Here is a 13,529-nt window from a genome sequence, read left to right as displayed (position 1 = left end):
CTGCGAGTATGTAAAGTGAACCGCCTGCGGGCAACATTTGATACATTTTGGGTGAAGCGTCTGGCACGCATTTTTTTTGAGCATCGGTGAGACCGAGTTTTGTAAATCCTGGCTTGGATATCAAGTCAGTCTTTTGTTTTGAGCCTGTCTCTTTGTCTTGAGTCAGTCTTTTTTGCTTAAGGGTCTGTCTGGTTGTATCGGGTCAGTCCCCGTTGTATATAATACCAGGTGATTCTGGGGATGTCGCCCCGAACACCATTTTGTTTTGTAATTATTATCTATTTTTGTTTTGAGTCTGTTTTTGTCAAGGGGCCAGTTGTACCAACAGAGCCGATTGAAACAGCTGCTGCTATCTCAAACTTCATGATTGCTTTCAGCATAAGTGCCAGAGAATTTGATCGGGCTGACAGTACATCTTGCCTGCTCCCCTGCGTGCCAAACTCATTGCATTAACCTAAGTTTTCCAAAAAACAAACTTTTTGAACACTGCGGTGATAAAAACGAAGAGGAAGGAATTCCTCGGCTTTTGCGAAATTTTGATCATTTTGAGAGAAAGAGAGGCGTGCTAAGCCTTTTTTATGAATAAAACCATGCTTGTCGGCGTAAGTACTGAGAAGGATCCTGGCCTGATCTAGATTGGTCCCACACTATCTTCGGTGCGAGCGATTCGTCGCTTTCTTAAAAACTTTCAAAAACAAATGTTTTTACGCGGCCTTGCGAAGACCTGTGTGGAATCGCTCTTGAGATTGCGCAGCCTAGGATCGCTCTCAGCCTCAAGATTTAATCTACTTGTTCTTCGACTTTGAACCCGTTCAGAACATTCAGAAAGTTCAATGGACAAACGCCATGAAAGGCCCGTGTGGCCAGTTTTGAAGTAGCCCTCGAGCAAGAGGCACCAAAAGCCAAATCAGAAGGAGTGGATCTCGCCGGAAGAAGCTCGTGGAGCAACCGTGATGGATTCTTCTGCAAATCAGTGCAACAGCCGTTCTCCTGGACACAGAGAGGCTTCAATTCCAAAAAAAACCATTTGGCATGGACTTGCTACACTTTTACCCTTTGAGAGGCTCGCTGGGCCGAAAACCCGGAAGGGCGGCCCGGGCAAAAGTTAGAGCAAGAGAAAAATACAAAAAAGAAAGAAGAAAAGAAAAGAAAAAAAAGAAAAAAAAGAAAATTGAAAAAAGAAATGAAACAAGAAATAGAAAATAAAAAAAAGCTCGCAAGGTCGAAAACCCGCATTGGGCGCCTTGGCAAAAGTGAGAGCCAAACAAAGTGAAGGTTAAAATACCCGAGTGGACCTTAACCGGAACTACGTAAGGCTTGATTCCCATGTTTGGGATACGTAGGCAACTTCATCATGAATTCCAGCCCCCAACGCTTTCATAAGCGTCTCAGTCCATGCAATGGTTTCGATCTCATCCCCAAAGTCTAGTGGCCAACACCCTTCAAGGTGATTGTGTCCATATATGTGTTGCGACCGTCTTCGTCATCGCTGTGTCCAAGAGCTCGACCACCGCCAATGTAGACTGTCTACAGATTGCTGCGGCACCATCCCAAACTAGGGGCAACTTTCCGTTGCCACAAGCCGTCGTAAGACGCCATTCAAACTAGGGGCAACTTTCCGTTGCCTCCCACCCCCTTTAAACCAGGGGCAATTTTCCATTGCCTCTGATCCGAGGTTGCGCATCTCGAAGAGTAAGTTCTATGCTTGTTAAGCATCAGCTGTTTGAAAAAAAATAGTTTTTGAAAATTTTTACTGAGGTTGACTATCCTCTCGAAAACTATTCCATTTTCCAAAATCGGACCATTGTCTTGGACCCAAAAGGGAAAATTTTCAGTGTTTACAGCCTGACTTGCACGGTTTTCAAATCAAAAATCGAGCAAGTACGTTAATCCGACTCTCGTTTTGATCAAAACCGTTTTAGTAGAAAGCAAAAACGAAAAAATGGTTAAAATGATGAACTAGGGGCACAGTTGAGCCAGGCGTTCTGTCTTTCCCCCCGTCACCGACATACTTGCCAGAAGAGCACTCTGCCCGCCAGAAGAAATAGCGGTGAGCTAACGGCATCGGGCGTGAACCCGCAACTTCCTGTTCATTCATCAGTCACCCCGGGAAGGGATGGAAAATGAGAGATTGAAGAATAGAGAGGTGTAAGTTGAGAGAAAAGTGAGGAAAAGGGGTTTTGAGAGAAAATCCGAGCTTGAGAGTCGAGTGATGTGAGGATCACAAATCAGAAAGGGTGGGAAACAATACCCAGATTGAACTGGCTCCTCGTGGTCCGAGGTCCCCCATCTTCGCTAAAGCGTCTGCGTGTCGTGTCCTTTTGATTTGACGGTCTCGTCTTTTGTTTTTAGTCTTTTCCGAGCATGTCTCGTTGTGTTTAGGTCGTGTACCTATATTTGAGTCCTCCTTGCTGTGTTCAGTTGTAGGCTCGACATCTCGGTTTGAAAAACCCTCATTCGATTTCAAAAATCATTTATGCTCAGAATGCTGTGCCATTCTCTACATTTGAACGTGTTTCGACTCCAACCGGTTCCATCTTTGAGGTCCGTCCTGTCAAATTGGGCTGTTTGTTTGAGAATTGCCGTGTGCAGAATGAATCGAATGTTGTGTTATGGGCTGTATGCAGATTAATCCCCAGTAGAGCAAGGGCTGTGTGTCCAGAATCAGACAGTAGGTTGCTTGGGTGTATTTTGCTGTTGGCTGTTTAAGTTATCTGATTATTACAGTGCAAGTGTTTAACTTTCAGACAACCAATCAATTTCATTTACATTGAGGTGTAACATGATGAGATGCGATGCAATGCATGAAATGTGTAAATGTAAACACTTTTTCAGATAAAAAGTCCGTTTCATTTCATTATCTTTTCAAATGTACAAGTTTTGGAAACAAAAATCTGCCTGCGGCAGTACAAGGTAATCCAACTACCAACAAAAAGAAAAGTACAAAAAAGAAGAAGATAGCAAAAATCTGCATCCATGTCAAGCACTCCGGGGGGCCGTCAGTCCGTCCTAGTCCTCTTCCTGGACGAGGGTCCAGGAGCATCATCAGCATCGTCGTCAGAGCCTGAGCTAAAACCGTCTTCGGTCTCCTCCTCCGATGACTCGGACTCCGCCTCTGACTCCTCGTCATCATCATCGTCCGGGACTGGAGCTCGCGAGCTGCTCCCGACGTGAGTACGCCCTCCCCTGGTACGGGGAAATATCCTGCCCTCCTCATCTCTCCCCCGAGCAGGGACAGAAGGTCTCACTGGAGCACCTCCCGCCATGGGAATCTGGAAAGGAGGCTGAAAAAGTACACAAAAGTGAAATGCATCAGTATACTGTAGACAGTTTATCAGTGCAGAATGCAATGTCGAGTACAGTGTATGAATGCCGTGAGCAGTTTATCAGTGCAGAATGCAATGCAGAATACAGTGTATGAATGCCGTGAGCAGTTTATCAGTACAGAATGCAGTATATGAGTACAGTGTAGGAATGCCGTGAGCAGTTTATCAGTACAGAGTACGGTGCAGAATACAGTGTATGCAGTGTGTCAGATGCTGTGAGATCAGTGTATCAGGTGTGGTGCCACGAATCAGATTATGTGAATCAGTGTATGAATGGTTTGAGGCCAATGTCAGAAGAACATACCGGTATGCTGTAGACGGCTAGGAGGTCAAATGTCCGCTGAAGCATCCCCATCATCGAGGCATTCATCGCCAACGACTGACGGGTGTACCCCGAAGAAGCCTGCAAAAGTATCAGACGTATCAAATTCTGTGGAATATCAAGTAAACTGAATTGAATAACTGTACAAAATGCAGTAGAACATACCGGCGGTAAGTCGGGGACGTCAATGAACTCATGACCAGCTGGTGGAGGGGCGAAGGGGATCTGATAGGTCGACCCACCCTGCCCCTGGAAAGTCAGTACAGCAGGCAGGGCAGGCCAGCCAGCTCCCCGTCCTCCCTGCGCTCCACCCCTACCACGGACCCGGGCCCTCCTCGAAGATCCAACCCCTGCTCCCGCTCCGGCCCCAGCCGCCGATGCTACAGGCCTGGCCCCCTCTGCTCGACGACCACTCAGGGGGCGCATCAGGTACGTCCGAACGTACTCCTGATAGTCGCCGGTGCCTCGGAAGCCGGCCTCCTCCCAGCCGATGGAGTAATCATCCAGCTGCTCAGTGGTCAGCCCCTCGGTCTCCCTCATCTCTGCAGGAGGGTGAGCCGAGACTATCTGCTCAGGTAACCCGCGGGTCTGGCGTAGAAAACGCTCCCCCAGGTACCAAGCCCGACAGACCGGGCCCTCTAGCAAGATCCGGAAATGCGAGGTCTCCTCAGCACAAGGGAACCGACCCCGCATCGCCGACGGCAAGGAAGCCCATGGCCGCCAAGTAATCTGAAAGTGACAGACAGTTTGTTATCTACTGTTATTGAAATTTGCAGTGGGAAAGCGAAGCTAAATAAACTGAAAATAAAACATACCTCGGCCGGGGTGATGGTGTCAAAATATCGACGGAAGAAGCCGAATGTCTCCCGTGGTCGCCGGGTGCATCTCCCGTCGAAGCGATTCGAGAACGGGACAGCCGGAGGAGGCTCCGCGACTGGTACGGGTGCAAGCCTAGGGAAGTAGGCGTAAACCCACAGCTGCAAAACAGATGTCAGTGTGACTATCAGAAAAAGCAGAATATGCAGAATAAAGCAGGAATGGCAGAGCCGTGTTTTGTATTGTGTACAGTGTACAGTGTGAGCAGTGTACAGTCAGTGTAAAGTAGAATGTATGTGTGTGCCGTGTGTACAGTATACAGCAAGTGTAAAGCAGACCACAGTGTGTGCAGTGTACAGAGTACAGAGAATATCGGACAGAAATGAAAAGCGGAGAAGAAGTATACCTCCCAAGCCCGCCAGTAGCCTCCGAGGAGCTGGCCGCTGCCGCGAGAAGCCGAGCTCATGTACCCGTAAAGGGTGGCCAGAGCAGCGCCGCCCCAGTCATAGTGCAGAATGTCCCGGACATCCACCAGTGCGCTGAGAAGACAGAGAGGCACGGTGTTCGCCCGGTCGGCGAAGATGGTAGTCCCGAACAGGAACATGAGGAAGCCGCGAGCATACCTCTCCTCGTCCTCCGGGGTCATCTGCGCCTCCTCCTCCAATGCGGGCTGGACTCGAAACTGTACCTCGAACCAGGAATACCGCACAAAACCTGGACGAGCTAGTGGCGGCGCCTCCCCCAGCAGATAAACCTGAGCGGCGGTCCACTCATCCATGTCGGTGTCGAAGGGGATCGGATCACCCCCTACCCCGATGCCTGTGAGCATCGAGAAGTCATAAGGGGTCATCGTCATGTCCCCTGCAGCAGAAAAGTGGAAAGAATCGGTGGTGTCCCACCATCTCTCCGCCAGAGCGGCAAGGAGAGGTCTGCATGTGGACAACCTAGAGAGCCCTCGGCAGAAGGTGCCGAAGCCCGCCCGGTCCACGATGCGTTGGACCGCATCAGGGAGCTCATCATATCACTCCCGTGCACTAGTATTCCCATACCCGCGAATGGTATGGGAACCCTCCTGCAAACAGAAAATAACAATTGCAAGACAACATTCAAAATGCAGTTTTGAAAGGACAGATATGGTATGTATGCAAGTTTGTCAGATTCAGACAAATACCGGGTGCCGGTGTGCTTACAGTGAAATACGTGTGCTGTGTCAGCGTGTTTGGGTGTTTCAAAGCAGATATAGCATGTGTGCAAATCTAACAGATTCAGACAAATACTGGGTACCAGTGTGTGTGCAGTGAAATACAGTGTGCGCCGTGTGTTTGGGTGATTCAAGGCTAGTGCAGTGTGTGTGCATGTGTCAGTCTCAAACAGATATCAGTTGTATGTATGTTTACAGTCAACTACGGTCTATGGTGTATCAGATTTCAGCAGTTAAAGAGTACAACTAACTATGGCAGTTTTGTATCCTACATTGCGGAAAGTAAAGCAGAAAGAAGAGAGTTACCTCGGAAGTGCCGAATGAAAGGTGGGAGGTAGGCTCACGCAGCAGTAGCTCAGGCGCCACATGCCTCTCGAAGCTCCGGAACTGACGCAGGCCGTCTGGGGGCAGAACATGGATCGCCGACCGGTAGGTCGCCGGGTCGAACGGGCGCTCGCTCAGTGGTAAGAGCTCGACCCCGGGATCCATCTCGTGGTCTGGGGGAGTCCCGCCACGTGGAATGTCGTCCGCCATGTAGAGAATGGTGTGAAAATGGCCCGGAAAAGGAAAATCGGACCGGAATACGAAGAGTTAACCAAAAAGTCAACTCCCGAGAGGGTCGGAAATAGCCGGGAAGGCCGGAATGTGAAAAGGCACAGAAATGAAGAGGAAAGTGAGGGGAACAAACCCTGAAAAGGCGAGAACGCCAAACGAGGCACCGAAACGAGAATGCGATCGGTGGAAAACGTCCGAAACGCGAAGAGAAACGCGAATTTGACGACGAAACGAGCGTAGAACGCGAAGAAACGGGCAAAAAAACGAGAGAGAAACACTCTAGAGAGAGAGGGAAAGAGTTTTCGGCGGTGGAGAAGTGAGGAATAGGGTTTTCAAACCCTATTTTATAACACCCAAGGTGAAAAGTCAAAACTGCCCCGTACCAGCAACTGTTTGCCGGTCGGCAATGTTTTGTGCCGGCCGGCACTTTTTTGTGCCGATGGAATTATTTTTATGCCGGTGGCCAGCCGGTGGCCTCCCCTTTCGGCCGGTGGGGTTTCCACAGCCTTGGTTAGGCCATTTGAGTTGTTTTGGGTCTTCATAGCTTAAGAAAGTGTAAGGAAGTGCATCTCCGACGCTCAACCGGTCTCCGTTTTGACTTCGGGCCGTGTCTCCAGTACGTGGCACTCGAATTCGTACAAGGTGTATCCTTTTTGTATCCTTTTAAATTCAATAGTTGCCCCATGTGTGTTGCACGAGTTCATCACACTACTTCTGTGCATTGCATCGCGCTGTCGTGCGCCACACATTTGCATTGTTATGCACGTGTTACATGCGTTGCAACACGCACCCCTTTGCATCGTCGTGCACATTTCTCATGCATCCTCATTGCATTTCCATTCCATGCATTGTCATGCATTCCGGAATACGTGCGTTGTTGCGCATTTAAGCCCACTTACACTGCGTGTGGCATGCGTGTCGCACTTAGCATTGCACTATTTTGTGCATTTCAAAATTGTTCGCGCTGTTCTGCGCATCGCACTGTTTTGTGCATTTCAAACCGTCGCACTGTTTTGTGCATTTCAAACCTCGCGCTGTTCTGCGCATTGCACTGTTTTGTGCATTTCGAAATTGTTCGCGCTGTTCTGCGCATCGCACTGTTTTGTGCATTTCAAACCTCGCGCTGTTCTGCGCATCGCACTGTTTTGTGCATTTCAAACCTCGCGCTGTTCTGCGCATCGCACTGTTTTGTGCATTTCAAATCTCGCGCTGTTCTGCGCATTGCACTGTTTTGTGCATTTCGAAATTGTTCGCGCTGTTCTGCGCATCGCACTGTTTTGTGCATTTCAAACCTCGCGCTGTTCTGCGCATCGCACTGTTTTGTGCATTTCAAACCTCGCGCTGTTTTGCGCATCGCACTGTTTTGTGCATTTCAAATCTCGCGCTGTTCTGCGCATCGCACTGTTTTGTGCATTTCAAATTTCGCGCTATTTTGCGCATCTCATTGCATTTTGCATGCATTCCATCGCACTGTCCTGTGCACTCGCGTTGCCTAACGCATTGCGCTATTTTGCGCATCATCCCACCGTGATTGCCGGTCTGGCGAGACCTTAAACACGCACGGTCTGGCGAGACCTTAAACACGCACGGTCTGGTGAGACCTTAAACACGCACGGTCTGGCGAGACCTTAAACGCGCACGGTCTGGCGAGACCTTAAACACGCATGGTCTGGCGAGACCTTAAACACGCACGGTCTAGGAGACCTTAAATCCTTGGAAGGTGCAAGACCTTTAGTGCATTGGTGTGCACACTATTGCTTTGTACATATCTTAAGCCGCGTGTTGTCGCGCATTCCATGCAACGTGCATCACTTGCATCATTTACATTTCAAAAAACAAACAAAACATGCATAGTCATGCATACATTTTGCATCCCGGTCTAGGAGACCTTAAATCCTCTGAAGGTGCAATTCCTTTGGTGTTCGTCGTGCCCGAACGACTTTCGGTGGTCTGGTAAGGCTACCTGCCTATGCTTGCGATGAGTTCCTAGAAGACCAACTGGGACGGTGGAAACTAGAGTTCGAACAGCTTATGCCTAGAACGCAAAGGTTCGGGAGTTCCGAGACTAAAGTCTGGTTTAAATACCCAGAGGTTTACCCTCGGCTTGAAATCTGTATGGAAGCCCCATAGGTTGAGGCGGCATGTCTACGCCTCAGTTCTGGATACTGAACCAACCTAGTACGTCACCCTGTTGGTAAGATAGGGAAAGTTGCAATCATAGTCATTGCATCATAGTGCATTGTCATGCATTTCCATTGTAGTTTGCATCCATTGCATTTTCCCCAGTAGGTCGCATCATACTGCATTGTCATGCATTTTGTAAGTATCCATTCCATTGCATATTTATAGATATTGCATTGTAGATTGCATGCATTCACTGCATCGCCTTCCGCCTATGGCTTGCGCCTTTCCAGGTTGAGCTTGGTTTGGTATGTGCCCTTACTTTTCATGTTAAAACACAGTTCTGCATGTGTATCGCGCCGATTCCACGCTGATATGTTGGTTGAGGGTTGCGGCACCTTTTCTGTGTTAGACATGGCTTGTATGTGTACATGCCTTTCCTAGGCAAGATTTGGTTTGGCCTGCGTGCCATATTCATTTCCATTACATTGTAGTGTAATTTTTGCATCCGACATTAGGATCATTGTCCCTTCTCCAGCGGGTCGTTTCCCCACTTGTGTCAATTCCACCCAATACTTGTTCTTGTGTCTGTCTACAATGCTCACAGTTCAGTTGACCGTTCTGTGGTAGACAGACTTGTTACCTCCATCAATCTATTTGACATAGGTGTGGTTTCGAACCACTCGTGATTGGATCACGATTCAAATGCTTTGCATGTAGCTTGCATTGTTTCAATTACATTGCATGTTTATTTGCATGGTTTATACATTGTTTTGTATATATTGCATTTCGTTTTGCATCCACATTTGCATTGTCGTGCATGTTGCTAACAATATTGTACCTGTTAAGTTTGTTTTCTTTGCAGGCACGATATTGTATGTACGGTTCATTTGAAGCTGGTGTAACCAGACGGGCCGCACAGGTATTGTATCTCCGAGTGAGACGTATTGAGAATTCCATAATTCTCTTACATCCTTTCTGCATTGTAGTGTAGTTTGGTATGCTAGCTTAAAACTGTCGCATGTTTGCTTCATTACAGCTTTCTTTGCATGATCATAAGTTATGCTCGGCTCCGTGCATTGTCTTGCATTTTGCCCCTGCCTTCGGGCGCATATCTTATTTGTCTTGTATGTTTGTCTGAGTCTTCGGCCTTGTCAAAAATGGGTCGTCTCTGCGCTTTGACATTCACTCCCGTCATTGTTATGACTTTCGAGTTCTGTCATAGAGGGGCAACTGTAGACACCCCATTTTTGACCGTCCTCAAGACTTGGACGTCACTGTTTGAACACACGGTGATCTTCCATGTTTGTGTTCGTTTGGAGTTCCCGGAGGCCTCGGCTCGCGCGCCTTGCCTCAGGATCCCCGAACTCGACCGTTTAGTGTCTGGTTTTGCACCAAACACTTGCATCTTGCCCTTGAGAGGCAAGGTGGGGCTTGTAGACCATCCCCACCCATCACCGGCAGTGGCTAGATGCCACCGGCTGGTTTTTGCTGCCACCGGCAATGTAGTTTGCCGGCCGGCACTATTTGTTGCCGGTCAGCACTTTTTTGTGCCAGTCGGCACTCTTTTTGGCCGGCCGATTGCTGTTCATCTGCTTTTGCAGATATTTTTAGACAGCTGTCTTGCTTTTGCTCCCCTCCATACACGTGTATGGAGGGATCTCCCTCTTGCAAAACTTGTCTTGTAAGCTTTACAAGACAATATAGAGAGAAGCTCTCTCTAAGGCAAAAAGAGGAGAGGCTTGATTAGTGACTTAGGATATTTTGAGAGCAAGAACAGCCATTGTTAGGGTTTGAGTTCTAGGGTTAGAGTTAGATATACACTCTATCTCTCTTTCCCTCTCTTTTGTTCACTAGGTGCTTTGTGTCTTACTATTGCACACAAACACCTAGTGTTTCACCTTCCTCTTGGAGTTGAGGTTCTAAAGAGTTTGTTTTGAAGTTTTGGTGTTGGATTCAAGCTCAAGGAGGCCATTGGAGCACCATTTGTGAAGGGGTCTTCAAGGGTGAGATTCTAGTCCCTTTTTCCCCCATTTTTGCATTGATTTTATACCTATCTTAGAGCTGTTTTTGTGATTATTGTATAACATAAAAAAGTTCTGTTTTTAGGCCCTCTTTATTGTTTATTAAGAGTGTTTTGTTGTTTGAGGGTTGTTGACCACCCTTAGGCCTCAAAAGGCCTCATTTTGAGCCATTTTGTGTTAGCTCCGGGATTTTGGTGTTGAGGTCTCTTCACCACTGAAATCTTGAGGGATTTCAGTGGTGAAGATGATGCTTTGAAGTCCCAAGAAGGAGAGGGCCACCCCCTCTCCTTGTTGTCCTTGAAAAGGACATATTTTGGCCTCTTAAGGAAGCCTATGCTTGAGTGTGTGTTGAGCATGTTTGGTTTGTTTTTCATGCTTATATATCCATAATATAACATGATTTCAATTTGGTTTTGGAACTCCATGCATGCTTAGCACAGTTGCCATGTAATGCCTTGTTTATGCCTTAATGTGCTTTAGGTTGTTAGCCTTTGTTGGAGCATGTTTTAGGCTTAGTCTTGTGAAGATTTTGCGCATATCTTGCCATGTTTTAGCTCTGTCCATAGTCGTTTGGGTTGATCTTGGCATGCTTGATATAGCTCCTTTGTATTTGGGCTTGTTGGCCTTGAGTATGTGCATGTGTAGCATGGCATCTTTGTATTGTTTTGGTGATTTGGGATCATTCTATATGCCATTTCAGTCCCATTTCCATGCTTGTTTGATTACCTTGCATGCCTCTTTAATGCCTCATAAGCTTGTGTAGCAATGCTTCATGTTTTGGTGCCTTTGCATGCCTTTGTTTTTGAGCCATCTAGATGCCATCTAAGTGGTCTTTTGGGCCTTATGTTATGTGCTAAAAACCTATTTTAGGTTGCCTAATGCATGCCATGTTTGTTGTGATAAAACATGCTTCAAAGCTTCATGACTTGCCTCAAGTACTTAGACCATGCTTGCATGCATTTGCTTGTCTTGTTTGATATGATTTGGCATCATTTTATGACATGATTTCAATGCTTATGTTGCATACTAATTGCTCTTGTTTATCCCTTTCAAGTGTGCTTGAGGGTTGTTTAAATTGTGCCTAAGTGTAGGCCTTCCATCATGTGTATGTGCGCATGTGTTTTGGCTTCTTGTTTTGGTCATTATGGCCACTGTTTTAGGCCTTATTAGAGTTGCCTAATTCATGTATAAGTCCATCTTGCCATCCATTTGCATTGCCATATGTATGCTTATATGCTTGCATAAGTGCCTTGCCATGCCATGTTGCATCCTTAGCTTGTATGCCTAGGTTGCATTGCATCTTGCATGCATTCCTTGTCCCTCGACTTGGGTGATAGGGATTGGGAGTTTTGTTTGATTGGTTTGCATACATTTGAACTCAAAGTTGCATACTTGGTTCTTTGGGCCATCATGCATGGAAATGCGTGATTGGTGGTCCGAGAATCGAGGCACATGCCCCTTTGAGTCATTACAATGATAAGGGATATGGTTGATGCATACATGCCTTGAATTGTGCTACCATGCCTTGTTTTGCCCTCTGTTGCTGTGAGTTGCAGGTCTAGCAGACTTTCTTTGCCGACCGGCAGTGTAAGGTGCCGGCCGGCAACCTTTTCTCTTCCGACAGATTCAATTTTGTGCCGATGGACATATACCAGTGCCGGTGGTGATTCCACTTAGCCGGTGGTACTCCCCAGTGCCTAGGGATGCAACCCTGAGGTTTTGACAGCCTCCAGAGGAGTGAAAGAAGGAAAACAGAGGCAGCTTGCGCATGGCGGCGCGCTTCCCAAGGCGTTTTCCTGTTTTAATTAGTCTATTTAATTTGTTAATTAAATTAGGCAATTTGTAATATTAATTAGCTGGTGTAGTTAATTAATTTGTAATATTTATTCGGTCCCTCCGAGCAAGGGCAAATCTATAATAAGTGTGGGTGGGTGGTGTGTATGTCTTCCAACCTCACTTCTTTCTTCCCTTTTACTTACCCGCTTTAATGGTTAGTATTAGGGCACGTTTAATTTAGCATACCCTATGCTATGCATGTGTGCATCCATGCATTTGTATTGCATGCATTAGGCTCGGTACATCACGCTAACTGCATCAATACTTCAATTCCCAAACTGAATACATGATAATTGTGCATTTTCACATGACATGTTTAGGATAGCCGAGCCTATTCTAGCAACATTTTGTATGCGATACATTAGGCACTTATCATGGACTTGGATCATGCATGTTTGCTAACAAGTTCTTTGTTTTGGCATGGAGTACTATGTAAGTATTTCTGCTTTAGCATATCGCATGAGTGTGAATATTGCCATGACAGCATGCTTAACATGTGGCTAGATGCTTATGTGTTAAATTGTTTGAAATGCCTGTGGGTGAAGGTTGGATTGTTTGAGTTGGAAAAACTCATTAAAATCCGTGTTTTAGCCTACTTGCGAGTAGCAAATTCCAAAGCATTTTCCAAAACAAACGGATATGCAATGTTTATTTCCAAATTAGGCAATCTAGTCTATACTTGTTTGCTGTGCGCATAACATAGTAATTCTAGGCTAATAACCGGAATAAGAACACATAAAGTTTTCAAAATCAGATATCATGGTTAGTAGAGGCCGGTCTTCGGACCGGGCGAAAGGGGGTGCTCATAGCTGACCTTCCCCGATCGTACCCAAGCTCCCGAGCCGAGACAACTCCGGTGATGACGGACATGTGGCCTTCGGCACCGAGTCAGGGTTTCCTAAATTCCCTCATTTTAAAATATTTAGGTGGCGACTCTGTATCTGGCAAAGCAGTCCATGTTTGGCGCTACTTTTTCAAAAATCTGTTTCTCAAAACGATTTGCCAGATTTGGACTCTTTGGTTCAGATTAAGAACCGTGACACAAGTCGAGTCCGAACTGTGGTAACCCCAAATGAACAGAACGGGACTAACCCTCCCGGGGCGTTCGGGGGACGTCCACAATTACCCAGATGAGTAATTAATCTATCAACAACATCAGAAATAGTTTAATCTTAATTTATAAGAATAGGATAACTGTAACAAAATTTGTTGTCTGATTATGGTAATATGTTGTGAGATATTTTTATACAATATAATGAAATTCACACAATAAAAATTTATTTAACAAACATTTTTTTTCTCTTTCAGCTTTTTTCCGTGTGTTCAAA

This window comes from Camellia sinensis, chromosome 5, assembly GCF_055761805.1.
Source record: "Camellia sinensis isolate YWXY chromosome 5, ASM5576180v1, whole genome shotgun sequence".
Classification (NCBI taxonomy): domain Eukaryota; kingdom Viridiplantae; phylum Streptophyta; class Magnoliopsida; order Ericales; family Theaceae; genus Camellia; species Camellia sinensis.
The sequence above is the reverse complement of the archived record's forward strand: the minus strand, read 5'-3'. Positions refer to the sequence as shown.